The sequence below is a fragment of the Ranitomeya imitator genome, chromosome 1, assembly GCF_032444005.1.
Source record: "Ranitomeya imitator isolate aRanImi1 chromosome 1, aRanImi1.pri, whole genome shotgun sequence".
Classification (NCBI taxonomy): Eukaryota; Metazoa; Chordata; class Amphibia; order Anura; family Dendrobatidae; genus Ranitomeya; species Ranitomeya imitator.
Genome location: NC_091282.1, coordinates 751,587,871 through 751,601,721, shown reverse-complemented (window position 1 = coordinate 751,601,721; position 13,851 = coordinate 751,587,871).

The window sequence follows — 13,851 nt, the reverse complement described above, 5'->3', positions numbered from 1 at the left end:
AGACAGCCAACCTCTAATTAACTGTCCTGCCGCTGTTTGAAGTAATGCGTAGAGTCTGTTACTTCCTCGGTGCTCCGGCCACCGGCTACGCGCCTCAGAAGGATGTTGCCACGGTATTAGGGGCACGACTCCTTCTGGTTCTATCTAGATTAGAAAAACAACTTGTAATTTAGCGCGCTATACAGTCTATAGCAAAGAGCTTGTAAGCACTGCACTCCAAGCTGCTATACCATAGCGCCCACCTCTAAGATACTAGCCACTGATTGCAGTGCAGGTCTGTTCTGGAGAATAGAGATGATTTTGAATCAAAAGTAAAATTGCAAAGTTGTTTGTTTTTGCAACCTTTTTGCAATTGTAGCCTTTTATCATGATGGAAATAGCTCTTTAAGCCAGGGAAGTCAAACTCAACACAGAGGGCAAAAGTTAAAAGTTTGCACAAAGTCACTGGCCAACCTTGATATTTGTTAAAATCTACAATTGAGGAAGTTTTTCCTTACCAAATAAAATGATTATCTTTTGGAATTATAGTGGAATTGCGGCGCCCCAGTGTCCTCGTCGTCGCAGTGATGTCATTATCCTTTCAGGGGAGAAATGATGCCATGTCTGAAGGCAATGAAAGACAACCACATTCAGGTATCACACACATGCAACATGTTCACACTCCAGACCAGAAGGGGGAGCTCTAAGCCTGTTTAGGGTGAGCTCCCCTACTTACATCCTGATCTGGAGGGAAAAGGAGTTCAGTTCCTGTCAGGCAGACAGAAGGAGAGGAGCTCTGCTGGCATGACGTGCTGCAACTCCTGGGAAAAGCCACAAAATGGTGAACTTACTGCAGAGAGTGTGCAGGAGAGCAGAGCACATGTGAGAAATACCAGAGGGAGATCAGCCAGGAACAAGCTGCTCCTTTCTGAGGCGCAGAAGTCTGTAGCCAGGAAGACCGAGGGAGCAACTGTCTCTTAGGCTACGTTCAGACTAGCGTTGTGCTAGTGAGCGTCGGGTTTGCGTCGGACGACGCAGCGGCGACGCACGCGTCATGCGCCCCTATGTTTAACATGGGGGACGCATGCGTTTTTGCTTGTTGCGTTTTGCGACACATGCGTCTTTTTTGCCGCAAGCGTCGGACCAAGAAAACGCAACAAGTTGCATTTTTCTTGCGTCCGATTTTCTGCAAAAAACGACGCACGCGTCGCAAAACGCAGCGTTTTTGCGTGCGTTTTGCCGCGTTTTTCGGTGCGTTGTGCGTTGCGTCGCCGACGCAGCGGCGCACAACGCTAGTCTGAACGTAGCCTAAGCCTTGCTCCAGAGACCGGCAGGACAGTTAATTCCAAGTTGACTGCCCGACCTTAATACCTAAGAAGACACGGTGGCAACTTGTGGGGGTCGGGGCGTCTCTAGGGTCCATATAAACAAGCCTCAGGCCATCAGTCATATGGGTTTGTCCTATCCACACCATCTGGGGGACAGAGAGGAAGAAATAACATCTAGAATATCTACAAGAGTTGTGAGGACCTTACCGAGAAGCTCAGCAGGGAGGTACTACAACACACAGGCGCTAGAAGGAAGGCTACTGATTTCCACCTGGATAAGGGGACTCTGGAATTGCCTTCAGACCGACCGGACTCTGCCTGCCCTGTCATCTGGCGCTCTGGGCTGAGGATACCATCTGAAGTCTTCAGTAAACAAGGTAAAAGACTGCAACCCTGTCTCCCTGTTCTTTACTGCACCTTGCCCACAGGGCCGTATTTGCCACTAGGCACTCGAGGGCACGTGCCTAGGGCGGCGACATTGCGGGGGGGCGGCACCTGGGCAAGGATTTTTTTTTTTAAGTCACAAACGCGTCCGACTCAAAACCCCGCCCCCCCCGCCTGCCTCCCCGCGACCCCCCCCCCGCCTCCGCATCCCACCCACCCTCCATGAAGAGAGACGATACTCACCTCCTGCTCCAGCCTCCAGCGATGCCTGTTCTCACCTTCTGTAGCGCGTCCTGAGTGAGCGGTCACATGGTACCGGTCATTAAGGTCATGAATATGCGCATATTCATGACCTTATTGAGCAGTATCACATGACCGCTCACTCAGTCAGGAAGAAGGCGCTGCAGCGGGACAGAGCGCCAGAGGGATGTCGGCGGCTGCGGCGCGCGCAGTGTGTGGGACAGGCAGCTGAGCTGAGTGACAGGTGAGTATGAGGACGGACGGGGGGCGATGAAGCTCTGCAGGGAGGGAGGGAGGGAGGGCGATGAAGCTCTGCAGGGAGGGAGGGAGGGAGGGCGATGAAGCTCTGCAGGGAGGGAGGGAGGGGGGGGCGATGAAGCTCTGCAGGGAGGGAGGGAGGGGGGGCGATGAAGCTAGGGAGGGAGGGAGGGGGGGGCGATGAAGCTAGGGAGGGAGGGAGGGGGGGCGATGAAGCTCTGCAGGGAGGGAGGGAGGGGGGGCGATGAAGCTCTGCAGGGAGGGAGGGAGGGGGGGCGATGAAGCTCCGCAGGGAGGGAGGGGGGGGGCGATGAAGCTCTGCAGGGAGGGAGGGAGGGGGGGCGATGAAGCTAGGGAGGGAGGGGGGGCGATGAAGCTCTGCAGGGAGGGAGGGGGGGGCCATGAAGCTCTGCAGGGAGGGAGGGAGGGGGGGCGATGAAGCTCTGCAGGGAGGGAGGGAGGGGGGGCGATGAAGCTCTGCAGGGAGGGAGGGAGGGGGGGCGATGAAGCTCTGCAGGGAGGGAGGGAGGGGGGGCGATGAAGCTCTGCAGGGAGGGGGGCGATGAAGCTCTGCAGGGAGGGAGGGAGGGGGGGCGATGAAGCTCTGCAGGGAGGGAGGGGGGCGATGAAGCTCGGGAGGGAGGGAGGGGGGGCGATGAAGCTCGGGAGGGAGGGGGGCGATGAAGCTCTGCAGGGAGGGAGGGAGGGGGGGCGATGAAGCTCTGCAGGGAGGGAGGGAGGGGGGGCGATGAAGCTCTGCAGGGAGGGAGGGAGGGGGGACCGATGAAGCTCTACAGGGAGGGAGGGGGGGCGATGAAGCTCGGGAGGGAGGGAGGGGGGGCGATGAAGCTCGGGAGGGAGGGAGGGGGGGCGATGAAGCTCTGCAGGGAGGCAGGGGGGGCGATCAAGCTCTGCAGGGAGGGAGGGGGGGCGATGAAGCTCTGCAGGGAGGGAGGGGGGGGCGATGAAGCTCTGCAGGGAGGGAGGGAGGGGGGGCGATGAAGCTCTGCAGGGAGGGAGGGAGGGGGGGCGATGAAGCTCTGCAGGGAGGGAGGGGCGATGAAGCTCTGCAGGGAGGGGGGGCGATGAAGCTCTGCAGGGAGGGGGGGCGATGAAGCTCTGCAGGGAGGGAGGGAGGGGGGCGATGAAGCTCGGGAGGGAGGGAGGGGGGGCGATGAAGCTCTGCAGGGAGGGAGGGGGGACCGATGAAGCTCTACAGGGAGGGAGGGGGGGCGATGAAGCTCGGGAGGGAGGGAGGGAGGGGGGGCGATGAAGCTCTGCAGGGAGGGAGGGAGGGGGGGCGATGAAGCTCTGCAGGGAGGGAGGGGGGGCGATGAAGCTCTGCAGGGAGGGAGGGGGGGGCGATGAAGCTCTGCAGGGAGGGAGGGAGGGGGGGCGATGAAGCTCTGCAGGGAGGGAGGGGGGGCGATGAAGCTCTGCAGGGAGGGAGGGGGGGCGATGAAGCTCTGCAGGGAGGGAGGGGGGGCGATGAAGCTCTGCAGGGAGGGAGGGGGGGCGATGAAGCTCTGCAGGGAGGGAGGGAGGGGGGGCGATGAAGCTCTGCAGGGAGGGAGGGGCGATGAAGCTCTGCAGGGAGGGGGGGCGATGAAGCTCTGCAGGGAGGGGGGGCGATGAAGCTCTGCAGGGAGGGAGGGAGGGGGGGCGATGAAGCTCAGGAGGGAGGGAGGGGGGGCGATGAAGCTCAGGAGGGAGGGAGGGGGGGCGATGAAGCTCAGGAGGGAGGGAGGGGGGGCGATGAAGCTCTGCAGGGAGGGAGGGGGGACCGATGAAGCTCTACAGGGAGGGAGGGGGGGCGATGAAGCTCGGGAGGGAGGGAGCGGGGGCGATGAAGCTCTGCAGGGAGGGAGGGGCGATGAAGCTCTGCAGGGAGGGGGGGCGATGAAGCTCTGCAGGGAGGGAGGGAGGGGGGGCGATGAAGCTCTGCAGGGAGGGAGGGAGGGGGGGCGATGAAGCTCGGGAGGGAGGGAGGGGGGGCGATGAAGCTCTGCAGGGAGGGAGGGGGGACCGATGAAGCTCTACAGGGAGGGAGGGGGGGCGATGAAGCTCGGGAGGGAGGGAGGGAGGGGGGGCGATGAAGCTCTGCAGGGAGGGAGGGAGGGGGGCGATGAAGCTCTGCAGGGAGGGAGGGGGGGCGATGAAGTTCTGCAGGGAGGGAGGGCGATGAAGTTCTGCAGGGAGGGAGGATGATGTTCTGCAGGGAGGGGGGGCGATGATGTTCTGCAGGGAGGGAGGGGGGGCGATGATGTTCTGCAGGGAGGGAGGGGGGGCGATGATGTTCTGCAGGGAGGGAGGGGGGGGCGATGATGTTCTGCAGGGAGGGAGGGGGGGGCGATGATGTTCTGCAGGGAGGGAGGGGGGGGCGATGATGTTCTGCAGGGAGGGGCGATGTTCTGCAGCTGTCACGGTCCTGTAGAGTTATCGGACATGTTTGTTTTCTCTGTTGGGCGCAGATGGAGCAGATAACGGCAGACGACCCCCATCCTCCGCGGAGTCCCGTCGACACTGGGAGATCCCGCGTCCGCAGTCGCTTGTGCCGGTGTCACCCGCGCGGATCAGCGCCGTCCTCCCGCGGAAATATCCGGTGATCAGACAGCGAGGCTTCTACTCTGTTATTCTGACCTATAGCGCCGCTCCTCTGGTGAAAGTGAGTGCAGGCGTCACATGACCGGCAGCCGCGTGCTATACTGCACGTGTTCACGGCTACAGAGCGCTCTGTCCCCGCCGTTCTCCGGTGTCTCCTGGTGCTGCAGCTTCAGCCGCCATTTCCATTATATTGCAGGATGTCAGCGCCGGACCGAGCGTTCAACCGAATCTCCTGAGACAAGTGGACGAGGAGCGCAACACCCCGAAAGGTGAGCGGAGGATACTTGTAACAACCACAGGAAGGTAGACCCCGGCAACCAGATCCAACAGTCACAATAGGAGATGTCACAGCTCACCTCCTCCTCCTCCTCCTTAAAGGGAACCTGTCACCCCCAAAATCGCGGGTGAGGTAGGCACATCGGCATCAGGGGCTTATCTACAGCATTCTGGAATGCTGTAGATAAGCCCCTGATGTATCCTAAAACATGAGAAAAAGACGTTATATTATACTCACCCAGGGGCGTTCCCGCTGTTGGTCCGGGTCTGGCGCCTCCCATCTTCATCAGATGATGTCCTCTTCTGGTCTTCACACCGCAGCTCCGGCGCAGGCGTACTTTGCCTGCCCTGTTGAGGGCAGAGTAAAGTACTGCATTGCGCAGGTGCCGGGAAAGGTCAGAGAGGCCCGGCGCCTGCACAATGCTGTACTTTGCTCTGCCCTCAACAGGGCAGGCAAAGTACGCCTGCGCCGGAGCTACGGCGTGAAGACCAGAAGAGGACATCATCTGATGAAGATGGGAGGCGCCAGACCCGGACCAACAGCGGGAACGCCCCTGGGTGAGTATAATATAACGTCTTTTTCTCATGTTTTAGGATACATCAGGGGCTTATCTACAGCATTCCAGAATGCTGTAGATAAGCCCCTGATGCCGGTAGGCTTACCTCACCCGCGATTTTGGGGGTGACAGGTTCCCTTTAACACCCTCCCATAGAAGTGAATGGTCCCCACAATACAGTCTGATGTTACTTACATATTACAGTGTCACCCGGGCTCAGTACATGGGGTGTCGCGCCCGTCACCCGAGCTCAATACATGTGGTGTCTCGCCCGTCACTCGGGCTCAGTACATGTGGTGTCTCGCCTGTCACTCGGGCTCAGTACAGTCATGGTCAAAAGTATTGACACCCCTGCAATTCTGTCAGATAATACTCAGTTTCTTCCTGAAAATGATGGCAAGCACAAATTCTTTGGTATTATCTTCATTTAATTTGTCTTAAATGAAGAAACACAAAAGAGAATGAAGCAAAAAGCAAAACATTGATCATTTCACACAAAACTCCAAAAATGGGCCAGACAAAAGTATTGGCACCCTCAGCCTAATACTTGGTTGCACAACCTTTAGCCAAAATAACTGCGACCAACCGCTTCCGGTGACCATCAATGAGTTGCTTCCAATGCTCTGCTGGAATTTTAGACCATTCTTCTTTGGCAAACTGCTCCAGGTCCCTGATATTTGAAGGGTGCCTTCTCCAAACTGCCATTTTTAGATCTCTCCGCAGGTGTCCTATGGGATTCAGGTCTGGACTCATTGCTGGCCACCTTAGACGTCTCCAGTGCTTCCTCTCAAACCATTTTCTAGTGCTTTTTGAAGTGTGTTTTGGGTCATTGTCCTGCTGGAAGACCCATGACCTCTGAGGGAGACCCAGCTTTCTCACACTGGGCCCTACATTCTGCTGCAAAATTTGTTGGTAGTCTTCAGACTTCATAATGCCATGCACACGGTCAAGCAGTCCAGTGCCAGAGGCAGCAAAGCAACCCCAAAACATCAGGGAACTTCCGCCATGTTTGACTGTAGGGACCGTGTTCTTCTCTTTGAATGCCTCTTTTTTTTCTCCTGTAAACTCTATGTTGATGCCTTTGCCCCAAAAGCTCTACTTTTGTCTCATCTGACCAGAGAACATTCTTCCAAAACGTTTTAGGCTTTTTTAGGTAAGTTTTGGCAAACTCCAGCCTGGCTTTTTTATGTCTTGGGGTAAGAAGTGGGGTCTTCCTGGGTCTCCTACCATACAGTCCCTTTTCATTCAGACGCCGACGGATAGTACGGGTTGACACTGTTGTACCCTCGGACTGCAGGGCAGCTTGAACTTGTTTGGATGTTAGTCGAGGTTCTTTATCCAACATCCGCACAATCTTGCGTTGAAATCTCTTGTCAATTTTTCTTTTCCATCCACATCTAGGGAGGTTAGCCACAGTGCCATGGGCTTTACACTTCTTGGTGACACTGCGCACGGTAGACACAGAAACATTCAGGTCTCTGGAGATGGACTTGTAGCTTTGAGATTGCTCATGCTTCCTCACAATTTGGTTTCTCAAGTCCTCAGACAGTTCTTTGGTCTTCTTTCTTTTCTCCATTCTCAATGTGGTACACACAAGGACACAGGACAGACGTGGCCATTATACAGTATGGAGCACTGTGTGGCCATTATACAGTATGGAACATCATGTAGGGCCATTATACAGTATGTGGAGCACTGCATAGCCATTGTACAGTATGAAGCACTGCGTGGCCATATTTTTTTTTTGTTTTAATGTATATGAAACAGTGTGATCAGCAGTGCTAAATGGGTGTGGTTGGGACTTGGATATGGGTGTGATTAGTTGTGAAATGGGTGTGGTCGGAGGCGTGGCCTAAAATTTGCCGCGGCGCATCTACGTGCGCCGCAACCTTTACACCTTTTTCCCTTCAAAAGTTGGGAGGTATGGCACCGCATTTCCCAGATCACATCAAGTACCGCAAATCCCATAGGGAATGAATGAAACCAAACGCAGTGTTGCCGTAAGTGATCCGTTACGTGGCAGATGCAGGAAAACTGCCTGATCTGCTGCAAACGGCAACTTTCACATCAGTGATTCTTCCCAAAGTCACTGCCGATAGTGTCATACTCACCAGAGGGGGAGGCAGCGCTAAAAGTGCCTAGGGCAGCAGAAACTCTAAATACGGCCCTGCTTGCCCATATATAAACTCTTTTACTGGACACCACTGAGGGCCACGGACCGGGTCAGCCACCGTGACATCCCCCGAACCACAGGACCTGGTGCCGAGTACCCCATTGCCCTACTCTGGGGGCGATCCATTTTGGCGTCACGAACAAGATCTACTTAAGCCTGAACATCGGGTCATGTGCGCCTGAGAACTGTATTTGTGATTTGCTTAAAGACTGTGTGTTGCGATTTGCCACCAAAATCCGCCATTGTTGCGCCGTGTGGAGCGTGAGGGGAGGAGTCCTACCTTCATGGGCGGAGCCAGCCAAAAAGAGCGCGAAACAAGAAGACGGGTGCCGTGCTGCTGCCTGGAATGCCGGAAGTGGAGACGCTGTGCAGCAGAGCCGCCAGAAGAGACGCTGCAAAGTGCTGATTCCGGAGGGGAGCCCTGACTTCCACCAGGTTAGCAGAAGGGAGGAACGACCATGTCCGATCCGGGAAGGGAAGTAGCAGCGGTCGCAGCCACAGACCTGGAAGTGCCTCCAGGCCCCGCAATAGACGCAGCCGCAGGCCTTGTACCGCCGCCGGGTCCCGCAGAGCTTGCCGCTTCCGTCAGCCAGCCGGACACCATCACGGCTACAGCGGCGATAATGCCCTTCTCCATGCCATACATACCTGGAGCAGCCTGGCTCCCGCGATACTCTGGAGAATCGCATACATTAACTGACTTTAAAGAAGGGATCTGCAGCCTGCTTGAGTTCTATCCCCTGACAGAGCCCCAGAAGGTTCACATGGTAACGGGCCAACTGTTTGGAGCGGCTCTGAGAGAGGTGAAGTCCTGGCACGCTGCGGATAAAGGGACTGTGCAGCAGGTATTTGCAAAGCTTAAAACCACCTTTGACACCCGCACCGCTACAGAAATTAAATTGATGTTCTACGGTTGCAAGCAGAGGCCGCAGGATAGCTTACGGGACTATGCCCTTAATCTCCAGGAGGCATAGTGGACAATCAAACAGGATGATCCAAACAGCATGCAAGATGAAGATAAATTCCTGAAGGAGCGGTTCATCGAGGGACTCCTGCGCAATAACCAAAGGGCCCAACTGCACCTCCTGGCCATGCAGAATCCTGACCTGACCTTTGCGCAATTTAAGGACAAGGCCCTCCAAGTGCTACAAGAGTGACAGCCCAGCCGTGCAGTAATTCCTAGGCGTCAAGCCCTCAAGTACCAACAGGAGGTGGCACCAGATCCTCAAGTTTCTGCTCAGGCCGATGCCCAGATCCTGGAAGACGATTCCCCTGCAGGACTACACCTCCAGGTGCAGGAGCTGACCAAGAGCGTTGCTGCCTTAGCTCGGACCGTGCAGTCCCTACAGGAGGCCCCCAAGGAGAAGATCCAGCTGGCTTCCAGACCGGAGGATGTTCCCTGGCGACGACAGAGGAGGATCCTGCCGACCAGAGGCAGAGACGACAATCGGTTTCATCAGGACGGACGACCCATCTGCCGCCGCTGCAACCAGGCAGGCCACATTGCAATGTACTGTCATTTAAACGAGCAACCCCTGGGGCAGAGGGCCAACCCCCAGGAGTAGGACAACCAGGCCCGCAAAACTGGAGAGCCAAGTACATTGGAGGACGACCTGTTCTCCCCATTGTGGTCGACGGTGTCCCCATGAACGCTCTGTTGGACACCGGTTCTCAGGTGACAACTATGCCTTACATCCTTTATAAACGTTATTGGGAGGACACCGACATTACTCATGGCCCTGATGATGATTTCACCATAGTAGCCAGTAACGGTCAGCCATTGCCACAAGTGGGGTACAAAGAGGTCACCATTAAAGTGGGGCGGGTAGAATTGAAGGCCCAAGGAATTGTGATTGTTGATATTGACCGACGTGAATGTAACTCCATGATGACCATTGGTACTAATGTCATAGAAAATTGTCTTGCAAAGGTTATTGTCTTGTGGGCAGCACGGTGGCTTAGTGGTTAGCACAGCAGCCTTGCAGCGCTGGGGTCCTGGGTTCAAATCCCACCAAGGACAACATCTGCAAAGAGTTTGTATGTTCTCTCCGTGTTTGCGTGGGTTTCCTCCCCACATTCCAAAGACATGCTGATAGGGAATTCAGATTGTGAGCCCCATTGGGGACAGCTATGATAATGTCTGTTAAGCGCTGCGGAATATGTTAGCGCTATATAAAAATAAAGATTATTATTTGTTACGGCAGGTGGCAGACACAGCTGGTTACAGTGAACAACGTGCCCTGCAGAAAGAAATCCGAGCTCTAGTGCAGAGACAACAGGTAGAACTGACTGGTGGAGAAACTGGCCGTGTCACAGTGAGTGATTCAATCCACATTACAATACCCCCCAGGAGTGAAATGTTAATATGGTGTCTGGCAGCAATAGGCCTCAGAGGTAAAGATTACCAAGCCCTGGTAGAACCTGTGTATTCAGATAGTAGGCCCAACTTCCTGACAGCCAGAGGGGTGGTTGAAGTCCGCAAGGGGAGGGTTCCAGTGCGTGTCCTTAACTGTGGAGAAGGAGAGCTCCACCTAACGAGATATGTCACACTTGCCAAACTGTTTGCTGTTGATAATAATGTGATACAGGCAACAGAACCCTTGGTCCCGTCCAACCAGGTGGAGGACAACGGCTCTGCAGGACAAATGGAAGATTGGTGTCAGAAATTACACGTGGGCACTGACTCTGACCCATCGCACCAAAAACAAGGGGCTTACCGAGTATGAGCGGGTATTCAGCAAGCACCCCCTAGATTTTGGGCAGGTAAAAGGGATTCAACATCATATCCCCACGGGAAATCATCCATCCATTAAAGAGAGATACCGTCCTTTACCCCCAGCTCATTATCAGTGCGCCAAAGACATGTTGCGAGAGATGAAGTAGGCTGGGGTAGTTAGAGACAGTTGTAGGCCCTGGGCAACTCCATTAGTCCTTGTCAGGAAGAAGGATGGCACGATGAGGATGTGTGTTGATTATAGGCAGATAAACTGCATTACACACAAAGATGCATATCCACTGCCCAGAATAGAAGAGTCGTTAGCTGCTTTAAAATCTGCTAACTACTTCTCCACCTTAGACCTCACCAGTGGGTACTGGCAGGTTCCCGTGGCAGAGGCGGACAAGGAAAAGACGGCCTTCACCACACCGATGGGTCTCTGTGAATTCAACTACATGCCATTCGGTCTGTGCAACGCCCCAGGAACGTTCCAGAGGATGATGGAGTGCTGTCTAGGACACAAGAATTTCGAAACCGTCCTGCTGTACTTGGACGATGTCATCATCTTCTCCAAAACCTATGAGGACCACCTGAAGCACCTGGCAGAGGTTTTCGAAGCTCTGTCCAACTTTGGCCTAAAGGTAAAACCGTCCAAATGTCATCTATTAAAGCCCAAAGTGCAGTACCTGGGCCATGTGGTGAGTGCTGAAGGAGTGGCCCCAGACCCTGAGAAGGTCACTGTGATCAGAGACTGGCCGAAGCCCAGCAACCTTCATGAAGTCCGGCAGTTCCTTGGGTTGGTAGGCTATTACAGAAGATTCATCAAGGACTTCACCAAGAAAGCTGCGCCATTGCAAGACCTGTTAGTGGGCCAATCCAAGAAAACCAAGGGTAAGAATACCCCATTTGACTGGAACGATGGACTGGAGGGATCCTTCACTTGTTTGAAGTTGGCGCTGATGGGAGAAGAGGTACTGGCCTACCCTGAATATGACCAACCGTTTGTGCTGTATACGGATGCCAGCAACATGGGACTGGGAGCCGTATTGTCCCAGGTCCAGAAAGGCAAAGAGAGGGTAATTGCCTACGCCAGCAGGAAACTTCGTCCCACTGGAAGGAACCCTGACAACTACAGTTCCTTTAAGCTGGAGTTTCTCGCCATCGTTTGGGCAGTGACGGAGAGGTTTAAGCACTACCTGGCCTCAGCAAAATTCACCGTCTTCACGGACAACAATCCACTGACACAATTGGACACAGCAAAACTTGGTGCCTTGGAGCAGCGGTGGATGGCCCGGTTGTCCAATTATGATTTCACCATCAAGTACCGGGCAGGGCACAAGAATGTGGATGCCGATGCATTGTCCAGGATGCCCAACTTGCCAGAAGCGGGAGAAGACTCGGAAGCACTCGAAGAAATAGAGTTGCCAGCTTTCCATCGCCCCAAGGCCACTCAGTATTCCCAGCATGTGAGGAAGAGGCGCAGGAACAGGCAGGATGCCATATTGAATCCCCTGCCCCACCATTGATGGGCAGAGACCCAGGACAGTGACCCCGCGGTCCGTCGGGTGAAAGAGCTCCTGACGCAGGCAGGTTCACACCCTGGCCCGGATGATCCACAAGAGATGCAACAAATGTGGAAGGGGAGAGGCAAGCTGTTTATCTACGACGGTAAGCTGTACCGAAGAAGCATCAACCCACGCACCCATGAGTTGGTATGACAGATAGTAGTCCAAAAACAAGATGCGCCAATGGTTCCGGAAGCGTACCACGATGGAGCAGGACACTTCGTATGGAGGAAGTTGGAGAGTATACTTCGTGGAAGGTTCTACTGGGTTGGCATGAAGAAAGCCATCGAAAAGTGGTGCCAAGAGTGTGGCCCATGTAGCCTACACAGGAAGGACCAAGACAGCCAAAGGGCTCCTCTACAGCCCATCATCACCAGACGACCGCTCGAACTGGTCGCGCTAGATCATGTGAAGCTAACACCCAGCCGGTCAGGCTATGTCTACGCTCTAACCATTGTGGACCACTACTCTAGATTTCTGGTAGTTGTGCCTGTCAAAAATCTGACAGCAAAGACAGCAGCCAAAGCCTTCCAGCAGTACTTCTTTAGACCACACGGGTACCTGGAAAGGGTACTGACTGATCAAGGACCAGCCTTTGAAGCGGAAGTGTTCCAGGAATTCTGCACTTTATACGGGTGTAAAAAGATCAGAATGACACCATATCATCCACAAACCAACGGGATGTGTGAAAAGATGAACCAAGTGGTAATCGACTTACTGAAGACTTTGCCTGTGGAGGAACTGAACTTATGGCCAGCAAAGTTGCCCGACTTGGTAGACATGTACAACCACATCCCAGTGAATTCCACCAACTGTACCCCAGCATACCTGATGAGAGGAAGATCCTGTAAGTTACCTGTTGATCTGGACATGGAAGTCCTAACCACAGAAGATATCTCACCAGATGCAGATTGGGATACAGAAAGACAGCAAAAGTATCGCAAAGTACAGGAATGCGTGGAAAGAAGTCTAGCCCAAGCCAGACAAAAACAAGAAAGAGACTACATGAGCAAGTACTCAAACGGAAAAGAAGACTACACAAACTTGACGACCAATGGGAAGCAGAACCATATACCATCCTGCCATCCGACTTTGACAATACAAAAGTCTGTCTCATCAACAAAGATGGAGGAGAAACTTCGACAGCAGTATCCAGAGACCACCTCAAAGTATGCCCTGACAAGTTGAGAGATAGAGAAACAGATCCAGGAACATCCCCACCCGTGGAAGAGGAGAAGGTGATACACACTGTTCTTGGAGATTTTCCCCAGTCTTGGACTTAAATAAATCAGGCCATCGTGGTACCTGTTTTGACGTTTCGTCAGCTGAAACCGCCGGAACCAACTGTGATGCCAGATCATCTTGAGCCAAGGGAGACTCTGCACCAACAGATTCCAACAGCCGATGCGATCCCAGCCGTAACTCAACAACAGCAGACTCCAACAGAGGACGCCATGCCAATAGTTGAATCGGCAAGTCCACCCTCTGCTATCGGTGAATCTGCCATGCCTACAGTTAATAGGAGCAGTCCTATGAGCTCCAGCATACCAGTGCTACCTAGACTCACTAGAAGTGTAGCCAAAAGACAGTGCACTACACCAGCAATAGCAAGCACAGCAGACCCTGTTAGGTCACTAGCAACCCCTGTACTGCGGAGGTCTACACGTAGCACCAAAAATCAAACCCCAATTCGCTACAAAACTTGGAAATATTAATGGTTGCTGCTGTTTGTTTGAAAACATCTGTACATATATCTTTGTTACAGGTTTAA